The sequence below is a fragment of the Cibotium barometz genome, chromosome 54, assembly GCF_041138505.1.
Source record: "Cibotium barometz isolate CiBa-2024 chromosome 54, ASM4113850v1, whole genome shotgun sequence".
Classification (NCBI taxonomy): domain Eukaryota; kingdom Viridiplantae; phylum Streptophyta; class Polypodiopsida; order Cyatheales; family Cibotiaceae; genus Cibotium; species Cibotium barometz.
The window spans coordinates 77,268-91,689 of NC_141099.1; positions in this window are offsets into that span (position 1 = coordinate 77,268).

Genomic DNA, 14,422 nt, shown 5'->3' on the forward strand with positions numbered 1-14,422 from the left:
TTATGATCTACATCTTTTTTTGAACACCCTAGAGGCTAGTTATTACCTTTTGACATTACCTTTAGTTGTATTAAAGTTCTTTATCGTAAATCTTTCCTAGAGAATTGATTTGCCTTGATTTTTTTACAAGAGTAACTTTTTAAATTCCCGTGATAGGAGTAACTTTAGCGTGTTCTTGTGTGCACATTTTTTACAAGAGCAGAGGTTTTTAATTTCACTTATACTAAATTCCTAAATACCTATAAGGTGAGGACTACACCCCGTAGAAGTGTTTAAAAAGAAATATACGTCGTTTATGTGAACATACAAGAGCATTTTTTATTTTCACTTAGACTAACCCCCTTAATATCTATAAGAGTGAGGAATAGCCTCTTTATATATATATATATATATATATATATATATATATATATATATATATATATATATATATATATATATATATACATACATGTGGTTTTAAGTGATGATTACTTTATTCTTGAAAAATTTGCATGATACTTGTGACATTTATTGTATTCTTGATAAGCTAACATGATTCTCCTTTCTTTCTTTTTGACTAAGCAATTACAAGTGATTATTACTTTGTTGTTGATAATTTAGCATGATACTTGTGACATTTGTTGTATTCTCGATAAGTTGACATGATTCTCAAATTTTTTTTAAATTTTTAGTAAGTCAAGGGTATGGACTACCCCCTTAACTTTCCTTGATAAGTACCAAGCCCCTTCTTTTACTCCATGCACTAAAATCTAGTCATATAGGTGTGGACTACTCCCCTAACTTTCCTCAATTTGTACTAACCCCCATCTTTTACTCCATGCACTAAAATCTGGTCACGTAGGTGTGGACTACCCTCGTAACTTTTGTTGATATGTACTAACGAGATTCTTTAACTGCATGCATGGTCACATGGGTGTGGACTACCCCTCTGGTGATCACATAAATTTTGAGGTGTGAAATATCCCCCTTAGATTCTTATATGTAAGGGTGTGCGATATCCCCCTTATATTGTTAGAACTAGTTTGAAAATTGTACTTAAGAATCTTGAAGGATTTTTTGCTCCTAGGTAAAGTGATAAAAAGCCAATGTTTACAAGCATTGCCTATCTACCCAATTGAAACTTTAACATTACAGCATGTGGTCTTCTTTGGATGGTGGTAGGGAAGTCTCACAGCTTCAACTACTTGATGGATTCAACATTTTCATTTTCCACATTTGTACTTAAAAATTGTAAGTCCAATTAAGAAAAAATTATTCTAATTTATCTAGAGCTTTGGGTGCCTTAATTTTAAGGGGTATATTTTACACACACACACACACACTCAACTATCCAATATGTACTATCGTTTATGTGATTATGTTAAAGGTTTGAAATTTCAAAATTATTTCCATGAACAAAGGTTGGGTACAGTTTCTTTATAAGGTAGACTATGTTGTGATTTAGACCAACTAATATAACTTTTGCTATAAAAACACTTAAATTTCTCTAAACCCTAAACTTGTTCTCTGAATTCTCCTATTTTAGTACCTCTCATGTCATGGAGTTAAATTTTTCATCTCTTGTTCACCTTTCATCTCTCTTGTCATGAAGTCAATTTTTTCCAAAACTTGGAGATGCTTTTACTTTTGATGGACAACTCATATTGAGATTTGTAAAGAGAGAAATTGTAGCTCTTGAAGTGCTCTATAGCTTGTCTGAAGATTCCAAGTCAAGATTTGGCATATTCTTGATATATCAGCATCTCATTCTTCATATGTCTCAGATTCTACACTTTTCAAAGGTATAAGACTTGCCTCAATATCTTTTGATAGAAAAGTTGGATTGAGATGATGTAAGAGAAAAATTGTAGATCTTAAAGTACTCTACAAATTATATGAAGATGCCAAGCCTTCATTGTACCACTTAATTTAAATATCAACATTGTATTGCCTACAGGTCTCAAATTCTTAATTATTCGAAGGTCCTCAAGTAACACTCTTTATGCCATGGTTGCTTAAGTGCGCTCTTTGTTCTTACTAATTCAAATCAACCCCTGATTACATTATGCACTCCCTTACATAGCCCTTAAATGTTTTACAAACTTCTCTTTTACGATAACTTATTCACTTCATCGAGCAAGAGTCTAGTGGCCATGGAGCAATGACTATGTTAAGAATAATGTCACCTACTTCTATAATGTGTTGTATGGAGTGGAATGCAATGATGTAGAGGTGCTCAATCTCCAATACTCACACCATAACTTCATTCTATTCGTCAATGCTTTTGGCTCCATGGGTGTCACAAACCATGGCCACCAAACTCTCACTCAATGTTGCTCCGCAAGAAGAGAAAGGGGGGATGGGGGAAAAGGTGAGGGATACATGAGTGTGGTGAAGGGGGAATGGGGAACGTAGCTTGGCAACAACAAAGAGATAGGAAGCAAACAACAACAATATTCAATGCAAAATGGAAAAAAAATAGTAGCTTGTAGTCCTTGTTGCAAATTTGAATGTGAGTATGAAGACCATAGTCAATACTATGACTTTATACATGACCCTTTTTAGGGTTTTCTAACCCTAAGTTTCCACTACTAGACCTAATTGCTCATCTCAACCATTATAGATCCGATTCGAGTTTTGATTGAAGCGACCTCTTCCAAGCATCTTCAAGAACAATATACAAGGCTTCACTACTTTCCCTACCGTTTCAATTAATGGATTCTACTATTTACAAAAGAATGAGGCTATTCCACCTATGTACATGGAATAGAGTAATAATGATGTGGGACCCACTATTGCTATTAGAGTTAACCCTATATATTGGTTTCACATGCCCCCTTCATTATGTAGATCTAGACCCTTAGAGAGTAAAAATGATGGGGACCCACTATTGCTATTAGGGTAACCCTATAAATTGGTTAACATGCCCCCTTCATTATATAACAAGCACGTGGATCTATGTGAATCGTAAAAGCTCGTTGTCCTCGATCAAGTGAACAAGGAGCTTGGATTCTCATTGGCAAAATATGTAATGGGGTTGCTAGAACATCATTTTGTGCATGTTTTAGGTATGCATGTGGTGGGAATGGAGATCTCATACTCTAGTAGATGCACACCATTTCTTCTCATTAAGTCCGTGATTGTGGACAAATATCATCTTGAAACGAAGGTATAGCTCCTTTTCTTTGTGAATTGGGGTGTTACCCAATCAACTAGGCTAACATAAGAACATGGTTTTGCTACACTTTGTACCCATGTTTGTACAATTGTCATAAGCGCACCGATTGTTACAACTAGGAGAATTCCATGTAATTGAAAGAAAGAGATAAATGATGAAGAAGTGTGAGTAGTCATTGAGATTCAAGCCAAAAGACCAAGTGTTTAGGCATCAATAATTGTATCATAACAAAGCCACAAGGAATTGCTCTACCCTCTTCTTTGGTAGACCAGATGAGAGAAGGCCATGCATGGTACCCATCCAATAAGTGTTTAGGCATCAATAATTGTATCATAACAAAGCCACAAGGAATTGCTCTACCCTCTTCTTTGGTAGACCAGATGAGAGAAGGCCATGCATGGTACCCATCCAAGCAGTGGAGCCATCAAATAAGGTCCCAATACCATTGAATATGGTTCCAGTACCACCACAAGAGGGGGTGGAGCCAACTTCTAGTATGTTTGCAAGGCCAACTACTGACAAGGAGAGGATTCCAAGAAAGATGAAATCTATAAGGACTGTGCACTCTCTCTTCTTCAGATAACATGTGAGGGATAACATAAAGGACGGTTGGATCTATGTGTTGCTTCAGTTAGATCTTGTTTTGGACACCATGTGGGTGATCTAATCTAGTTAGGCATTTAGGGTTAGACCTAAACCCTAAAAGGTCATGTATGCAAGCCATGTTTGTTGACTTTGTCTTGACTTTTCTATTGTGAGGAATATAAGCTAATTTCTCTCCACTCCCTTATCTCTTGTGGGTTGTTGCTTCTTGTTTTCTTGCATTTGTGTTGTTGCTATGCATACAATTCCCCCTTCACCACCACACACAAGCTTCTTTACCCTCCCATACTCCCTCTCCCCCCCCCATCTCAGTGGAGCAACACAAAGAGAGAGTCTAATGGCCTTGGGGTTGATATCCCATCTTACATCAAAGGCTTGCATCAAACTATGGTGCAAAAGTAGAGGTTGAGCACCTCATTGGCATTGCATTCCATCCCCATGACACATTGAGTGAAACGTAGACCATGCTTTCCCTTAACACCTTTGGTACCATTGCCAAGGATTGATTGGTAGTTTCCATTTATTGTTTGCCCTTCTTCATTATTACCATTGCTTAGCTTTTGAAAGAAAGCTAGTTGTGAACTTGAAGGAAGGAAGTGAAGATATGGTGATGTTGTTCGTTGTTTTTTAATTGATAATCTCAACCACCAGGCTAGTTTAAGACAATCACAAGAGCTCCAAGCTTGCAACCACTAGTTTAGGGTTAACAAACATGCCTTGTGTGAAACATGTGGATTATGAGCTCGTTAATTTTTTTTTCACTCTCGGTTTTTGCATGTCCTTATTTTGGTGCATCTAGAGTTTCTACCTATTGTTGCTCTACAATGAGTTGTGGTTAGTATGTTGCCACTGAATATAACAAGTGTATGGCAACTACTCTTGTGTGAGGTAATTATGGCATAGTTAGATCGCCATGTATGTATGGTTTGGAACCTTGTACTCTAGGGTTAGTGATATTGGGTATACCCCTCATCCATGTATAATTGTTGTGTGACTTTTGCAAGTAAGAAAGAAGATAGCTTTAGTCTCCACCTCATGTGTCTTCCCTCTTCTCTTGTTGTGAAGATAAATGAGAATAGGACTCCTTCCTCTCTCCCACTTTATTTTCATGGTATTAGAGCTTGGTTCATGGCAAGGAGCTCAAGTAGCAAGGTAGAGGTTGGAACGTCCTTGTAAGAGGAATTGCACCTCTTTTCATTTGGGCTTTGGGTAGCATTCTTTGTAGGTACAAAGTCGTGAGTGCAAGGTCCACTATCCTCGGTTGAGGCAACCTTTGGCATAGAGCTCAGGAGCATTACCTAGGCAAAAAAAAGATGGTGTTGCAATTTTTGTTGCAAGAATTTGCATTTCACAACCATTTTGGGCCCCATTTTACATCACAAGGTTGCAAGAGGCACTTAGAAGGAGTGGATGGCTTGGGCTATTTATGAAAGAATTCATTGTGTTTAGTGAAATAAATGCACATATTTGGGGCTATGCATTTGACACACAAATCTAATGAGAAGCATAGAACAGTGTTGGATGCATGTCTATGGATAAATTTCACTTGTTGTGATTGTGTGGTTGCTACTTATTAGTTCTATACTTGTGCTTTTTGTCCATGTATGTGATTGAAGTATAAGGGTGTAGAAATTGTGTCATTTGCCCTTGTGAGGCAAAATCCAATTTTTGCAATTGCAAGTATTTGGCTACAATTTATTGAGATGGACTCTAATAGTCTCATGCAAATTGTGAGTGAGAAGCTAGACAAAAACTACTATCAAGCATGAAAGTTTAGAATTTCCAACTTCATATAGGTAAAGGCTATTGGTTTTTCATCACAAGAGATGAACTTGAACATGCTCTTCTTGATACCCCCATCGTCGCACAAGTGCAAGCTCTCAAGACTTGGTATGAGAGAGCTAGAAATGTGATGTATTGGTTGTCTATTGGTGTTTTTGATGCTATGAATGTGCACATTTAGGATGCAATAATGCCAAAGGAGGCATGGGACATATTGTCTAAATTGTACAACATAAATACATAGGCACAGAAGATGCAACTCAAGCAAGATTTGCACAATGTATAAAGGGGGACTGTAAAGATTAATGATTACTCCATGAAGGTAAAGAAGCATGCAGATTTGTTTGCTTTTCTATTGATACTCCAGTGGAAGGTGATGACTTGGTGTATGTGACATTGAATGGTCTTGGTAGGGAGTATCTTCAGTTTTGGACATCTATTGGACTCCATGAGACATTTCTTGACTTTCAAGAGTTAATAGCACTTTTGATAAGAGTAGAGGAATGGAACTAGTGGGAATGCAAACGAGACCGACTTTTATTCATATGCAAGTAGAGGCAGAGGAAGAGGCAAAGGTGGTCGTCTAGGTGGACAGTGTGAAAATCAAAACTAGCAAGATGAGAAGAATTGTGGAGGTGGCTGTAGCAACTATAGAGCTAGGGAGAAGCCACGGTAGAATGCAAAGTAACAATGATAAAAACCATAATATTGTGGAAAACCATGCCATATGAAGAAGGATTGTCGTAAAAGATAGAATGACATATAGGTGGAAAGTTACAACAACAAGGAAACTATGCATCATCAAAAAATGCCAAAAATGAATAATTGTTTGTTATGCATCACACACTCAGTTTAGTTATGACAAGTGATGTGGGTAGTCCAAATGATGTATGCTATGAACACCATATTCAAAAATTTTGGACTTTTCTCCCAAGTCGATCACCTCAACCCATATTCACCCCCCATACATTGAGAAAGAGGCAATATTTGAGCACTATATACATCAGCTTTGCACAAAAATAGCACCCAAACATCTAAATAATGGAAAGATTATTGAAAAGGGTGTTGAGGCATATTCAAATTCTATATAGACATACCATTATTCATATTTGGCTTCACAAATGAATTCATTTTCTCCTTTTAGCCATCATTTTGGCAACAAGTTGAGCTCTTTTTTGAAGTTCATTTCTTAAATAATTAACTTAATATTTTATTTGTAAATAAATCACTCATTTTTGTGCCAATCGCCACAAGATGGCACATGCCATCTTGTGGCTATCACCAAAAAAGTGGCCAAAAGTTGGGTTTCTAAAATTAATTTGATACGACGTGGTGGTGGTTGAGGTCCTAGTACTAGGGGTGGTAATGGTAAGGTCTTGAGGTCTGAATTGGTTCTAGACTACATGTGCTATACCTAAAGGTCCTAACGGTTCAATTGGATGCATTGGAGATGCTGGTAATGTTGGGGTTGGGGCTGATAAGCTAGTGGTTGGGGAACCGCTCTTGGGTAATGACACTGGGATGTATCATGATTTTCCCATCTTACACATCGTCCACACCATTGTAATTGTCATGCTATGAAATGTGGATATTCATTCATGGGATGATTTTCCATGCAAATTCCACACCATACATTATTGTGTCTCAAATACATATGTGGGTTACTCAATGCTACTTATTGACCTTATGGATTTAATTATTTAGAGAGTTTCTTGGCCAACTTAGCCACATTGAGTTCCTTGCAAGATTTTGCACCTCCCTTGGATTCCCTTCCTACTAATGAACATGAACCTTGCAATCAGCCGAGGGATGGATTTGGTGATGATATTCATGTAAGTGCCCATCATATTATTGCCCAATTTAATCATCGTTTTAGTTGATTCATTATGAATAACAAATCATGCAGTTTCTTACCCTTGAGCTGTTAGCAAGAACCTTGGTAACAGTTGCTCATCACCGATCCTTTCATGTGGCTCACAACGTGTGTTTAGATTTTTTATCTTTGCAATATAATCCTGTAGTGATAACTGCTCTTGCTTGACTTGGTATAGTTGATTGATTGGACTCCATCTTGTCCCACTTGGCAAAAATCCAACAATAAAAGCCTTCCAAAGTCGAGATCTTTTCCTTTGGATCCAAGGTCCTAAACCATTGGCCATTTTTCCCCCAAGGCTTAGCCCAAAAGCACTAACCTTATCCAAGTCACCAATTTCACCAAATGTTTCGCAAATTTGCTCAAATCATTGTACATGCGATACAGGATCACCTTTTCCAAGGAACTTGGTGAGCAATTTGGAAATCGCAATCGAGCCATTTCTTGTCAATATGTGGTCTCTATTAGCATGCTAGTTGGGTGGGTAACCTACCCCCCTTCCTAGTGCAAGCACTAGGGTTCTCATTGCTTCATCCATAAGCACAATCTGATTGATCGGTTTTGGAGAAGGTAGGCAGTATCCTCCCATGCCATATGGTGGCATGTTTGGTGGGTTTGGTCAGAATAGGGTCGAATCCATAGGCATGTCATGGGTGAGCCAATTGGAGGGTTGGTTGCAATCTGGGAGACTTGTGCAATCATAGGTTGTGCTTGTATATATGTCACTTCTTGCAATATTGACATGATCATGTTAGAGTTCACTACAAAGGTTGATGCAAGTGGATTTGGTGTGTGAGTAACAACCCATGTAGTTGTTGGTCCAATGAGTCTTTCGAACTAAGGAGTTGATCTTATGCTATTTGATGATGGTACAAATGATTGGAATGATTGTTCAATCAATATATCACTCATGCTAGTGTTCATAGCAGAGGTTCAAAGGTCCAAATGGATCCTTCTAGAGTAAGATGCAAGTTGCGCATTTGTAGTTGCCTAGAATGTTTCAAGAATAATTCTATCATTGTTGGTGGTGCATTTGGAAACAAGGAAAATCAGTCAAAACTTTGATACATTCCTTGTAGGTCCTCAAGATTACAACCATGAGAAGGTCTAGATTGAAATTCCTTAGCTCTATTTGTGGACCTCATTAGGGTTGGCTCACCTTGAGTGAAGTCATTGAATGCTTCTATTGTAAAACTGGTCTCCTAGTTTAGTGATCAGAGGTCTAGTTACAACATTGGGTTCTATCAATTGTGGCTTTCGTGGATCTTGAAATTTCTATGATGTTTGTGAATTCTTGGCATATCCTAATAGCTTCTGAAGATAACAGAGAGTGTGGTTGCTCCTCCACTGATGTGGAGTTTGAAACAATGTTGACTCTCAAATTCATCTGGATTGTCCGTACTACCATCTAGGCTAGATGTGTCTTTTGTGCTAGTCTCTTTTGGTTTCATATGTCCTTGAACTTACGATGAGCTATAATGAGACCTTCATCCATTTAACCTAAGACTGGCAAAATTGGGTATGAAACTAGACAATGAGTAGTTTGGATTCAAGGCATTATCTTTTGACTCTAGATAGGCTCCAAGAATCCTACTAGACCTGAGGTGCATGTACTCAACTTGACAATTTAGAGGATTGTCACCCTACTAGGATGGTTCTGGAGAGTGAATTTTATTGTTAGTAGACTTTGGAGTTGGCTTGGCTATTGAAATTGGTCAAAAAATGCTTTTTACCCAAGGATCCTATAGCCACACGTGGCTACACAGTATAGCCATGTCCTAATAAAAATAGACTTAACTTGCACTGACTGGGTTAGGATTTGGTTCCATTGGGTTCATGGGGTAAGGATAAGACCTTACAAGGTCAAAATTCAACTTTTCCAAAATTTCCAAAGATTCTTAAAATTTCAAAATCTTATTCAAGTTGTGATCCATTTGTTGGTTTCAAGCTGGCATTAGTGTTTTTGGATTAAGATGGATACCCTAGACTGAAGAACTACACAGAGTTTGAGGTGAAGGTGTAATCTAGTCACAACTCTATAGCCACACATATCTATAGGAATACACTTTTTGCCTTAGATTTGAAAAAGGTTCTTGAGGGTATTCTCAATTCTTGAGGGTGCTTGATTACAACCTTTTGATTGGGTTCTAGTGTCAACTACCAACATGGGCAATCTGACTCAATCATGCATTGGTCAAGAGAAGAGAAAAGAGAAGAGAGGAGATCCATTATGTGAGCATGGTAAAGAGGGAATATGTAATGCAACCACAAGAGAGGGAGTAGAGAAGCACAACATAACAAGAACAAGATGGAGACAAGTTGAAGGAAGCAATGCTCTCTATTGCCACAAGTGAGAGTGATGTCAAAATCCCAAAAAATGGATTATGTACATAGGATTTTTAGGGTTCATCCCTAACTCTAATCCATAGAGCACTCTTTTTCCAATGCTTTCTTTTATATTGCACGGCCTAATTGGCAAGGGGATTTCAAGCCTACTCTACTCCTAATGTAGGCAACACTAGTTTGGCTCACAACATTTTGGTGTTTTGATATATTTACAATGCGACCACCACCCATGCCTCCCCTATCCCACTTAGATCCTCACCAAGGGGTGGAGAGAGAGGTAGGTTTTCAGGCAGCGGAGCACCAAGTTTCAGTTACTATGGATGACATAGCTACTACCGACGAAGAGTGGTGGACGATTGGCCCGAGTCTAGGCCATCAGTGTCGACCACCAGGGTTGAGTGTCGTTAACGCTAGGGTGGCAGAGCACAGGGGGATCCGGTTTTGTCAAAGAACCGTTATGAGCATTTATCCCAACATCATCTAGTTGTTGGCAATTAGTTCCTCCAGTCACTTGAGCGTGCCCCTATGGCCCTCAGATTTAGCGACCGATTCCACATCAAGAGCCCTCCCCGGACTCTCAGCACCTACATCAAGATCTCTTTTTGCCAGAGGTTCTTACTATGATGGTTGATCAGCAAAAACAGGTTTTCTCGGATCATTGGCCGCTTGTGTTTTATATGTGTCAGTTGATACGACATTTCTCCACAAGAGTGTCCATGGCTGATTATCATACTTGGCCAGTGTTCCTTACCAACACTCGGAAATTAGCGCGGCATTATGGTCTTGCTAATGCCTCTATACAAAAACAGCATGTGGCTCTTCTTGAGTCGCTTTTAAAGGGCTTGCAGGCATTCATGTTTACTGACTCTATGGATGCTGAAGTTGTGGATGCCATAGAATGTCTGAAAAAGGAGCTATCTAGGGTGCAGGAAGCACAATATGTTCGCTTTAAACTACTTGCACGTCTTGATGCTTTACGGGATGCTAACTATCAATCTCATCGCTTCTATGATAAGTTGCATCAAAAACATATGCGTGAGAATATTGTTAGGATGATGGATGCCCAAGGCAACCTTGTTACTCAACCTTCTGAGGTTATTCAGCATTACATCAGGTTTTATGAAGATTTGCTTGCCCCTCGAGAGGATGTCTCACCGGCTGTCCTGGCTGCAAGGGAGTCATTGTTTGCTGAAGTACGATATCAAGTTGACGAAGCGTTCTCTCCAAACTTCCCATGGGAAAGAGCCCTGGTTGAGATGCGTTGACTAATGAGTTTTTCCGAAAATATGTTGATCAGCTTGCACAGCCTTTGATGCTTATTTGTCAAAGGGTTTGGGATGAGGAATATATGCCTGCCGATTGGAAGTTGGGCATACTCCGTTTGTTGCCCAAAGTCCCTTCGCCTACTTCTTTGGCTCAATGGCGCCCGATCTCACTTATGGGTATTATGTATAAAATCTTTACAAAGATTTTTGCCAATCGCTTGCAAAAGTGCTTCCTACTCTTATTCATCCATATCAATATGGATTTGTGCATGGCAGGAATATTTTGCATAATATTCTTAATGTTCAAATTGGAGTGGATTATGCCAAGGCAAAGAAGCAAGAGATTGTGATGGTGCAGCTGGATCTTGAAAAAGCTTTTGATCATGTCAGCTGGTCTTTCCTTTCTCAGTTAATGACAGCCATGGGCTTTGGTCCCAAAATGGCTAATTTGGTGCATTTACTTGACTTTGGCTCTATCACGCGGATTATGCTCAATGGAGGACTTTCGGATGGTATTTCCCTCACCCGTTCTCTCCGGTAGGGCTGTCCTCTTAGCCCTCTTTTCTTTGCCATTGCCACTCATCCTATGTTATCTCGCCTAGATGCTATGGCATCGCATGGTGAAGTGGTTGGTTTGCATCTCCCTCATGGCAAGCAATTGGTGACACTTTTATGTTTCTCAGGGCCGAAAAAGCCAATATAGATCGAGCAATGGAAGCTTGGAATAATTTTGCATTGGCTTATGGGCTGAAAATAAATTCAACAAAATCAGCCCTCATTGTATGCACGGAATTTGATCTTGAGGCATTAGGGTGGCAAGGCCGTGTGGTGCCTACAGGAGACATTGTTCGTCATCTTGGGTATCCGATGGGTGTGGATGTGGACCCCCAAGTGCTTCTTGCTTGGATTTCTGCTCGGATCTTGGATAAATTTGTATATTGGAAAGCTTAAGGGTGGCCTATGCACGTGAGGGTTGAGGTAGCTCAGGTTATTATGCTTAGCATGATTTCCTATTTTTTGCCTTTGCTACCTTGGACGCACAATTCTCTTCTCCGTTTGGTTGCTCCCATTCGGTTTATGCTGTGGAAGAGGCAAGGAAATATTATGGGTCAAACATGGATAGCTTGGAATCACATTACGACGCCCAAAAGAATGGGTGGGGCTGCTTTACTGGATGCCCGCTTGCATATGGTGGCGCGTAGCTGGGCGCTTTTTCAGGATATGTGTTTGCAGCAACAGCCTTGGGTATTCATGGCTCGTGACTTGATTGAGTTGGAGGGATTGTCACATGGACGGACACGTGTGCAGGCTTCATGGTGGGACATTGTGAATGCAGCTCATCTTGTCCGTATTCGCTCATCTCACATTTTATCGCATATTCTCCTTTCTTGGCATGAAGTTCTACTATTGGCTCGGTGGGATCCTGGTCATGAAAGACTACTTTTGAACTCTTTGCAGTTCGAAATATTTGTGGAGTCGCGTGTCATTGTTTGGCCAGACAGAGATGCTTCACGCATATGACTCAACCGCATGGTCAGGTTAGGCTTGGTAAGAATCCGAGATGCTGTGATACCTAGTCGGACAGGCCATATTCATTTCGTCGTATTCGGCAGCACTTTAGGATTCCTCGGACATTTCAGCCACTATGGGTTGACATCATGCATGCAGTTGAGCCTTTTACTCCATTGCCTCGGCCATCTGCAGATCAGCCTTGGCTTGATTGGGCACTATGTAAATCTGGTGATTTGATATCACTTTCAACTAACCAGGTCTATCATAAGCTCGTATCAGAGAAAGATTGGGTTTCAGCCAAGGCCAATAAGGTGTGGGGATTGCACAAGTCTAAATCATGGTGGCAGAAAACTCTTATGCGTGGTTGGCAGTCTAAACTCCCTTACCAAGGTAAGGTTTTCATTTGGAGGATGTTGGTGGGAGGGTTACCTACACGGGGTTAGCTCAGCCGTCGTAAAATTACATTGGCCTCTTACTTCTTCTGCACGACATGCATTGAAACAGTTATGCATCTGTTCATGAGTTGTCCAGTGGCCCGTCAGATTTGGTCTTTTGTCTCTCGCGTTTGGGAGGCAGTAGAGAGGTCTACTGTTTCGGCTCATCAGTGGATATTTGGGATTTGTCCTCAAGTCATTACTTCGGATAGTCACCTTGTGATATTCCATTTCCTTAGATGGGTAGGACTTTGGCATATTTGGACTACACGGAATGGGTTCATCTTTGATTCCTTGTCTGGAATACATGGGCACATTCTACGTATCCAGGGTTTGCTACTTTGGCAGTTTTCTTCTCTTCTCTCAGCTCAGCTCTACTGGATGCAGATGTTATTTCGTTATGGTCTACGGCGGCTCGGCTGGCTCATCTTTGATGCTTTTATTTGGGATGCTTATTTGGCTAGGAGGCTTTCTTATTAGTGTACAGGTTTGCTTGGTCATGATCCTTTAGAGGATCTTTTGTGGGGGTTTTTTTGGGGCCATAGGTTCTGTGTGAGCCATGTGGCTGATGTACATTTTTACATATAATATAAAACACCATTTCACAAAAGAGAGAGAGAGAGAGAGAGAGAGAGAGAGAGAGAGAGAGAGAGAGAGAGAGATTTTATTAACGTGTACAAAAGGCCAAAATGGCCATTGAGACCAAAAGCATTGTACAATGTTGGTAGAAAACTTAGCCTAGGTTCAAATACAAAAATAAAAAGTTCTAACTTTCTAAACACTAAAACTCTTCTTAAAGAAAAGAAATATGATGACAAAGATCAGCTTAGGATCCCTCCCATGGGGTGCGTTGCGCGCGAATGGCTCTCTCAATAGTGACTCCACCTGAGGGATATGTCTGGTGCACCGAAGGCGCCATTGGGATAGGTGTGGTAGTGAATCTGTTATGGCTCGGTGGCGAGGTGGGTGTACTACCACAGCTTGCAAAAGAGCCTATCGATGGCGTTTGAGCTCTAATAAGAAGAGCCCCCGACATCTTTGATCTTCATACTCTATCACTTGCCGTAAGGGGCCGAATCCCTCCCTACAACGGCACCAATATCTCCCTTGAATCTCATAGTACACCATGCATCTGCATATGTAGTGTTACTCAGTCTCCACCTCCTAGTAGCAAAGGTGGTGGACACGGTCCTTTGCCCTTGCTAAGGGTCTATGGGGTTATTGGAGGTTTATTTTCTAATCCGGTCCAAGAGGGGATTTTTTGTGAGAATCGTGGGTGCTGGGTCAACATGACCTTCTAATGTGTGTTTGAAATTGTTTAGTTCCTAACGCTAATTAGCTTTATTTTGTCTTTTAGCTTCTATGAAATCACCTTTATTACAAGCATGTGTGGTGTTATGTAAATATCAAGAGGGTCTCACTCATGCCATATTTAATGGCCTATCTC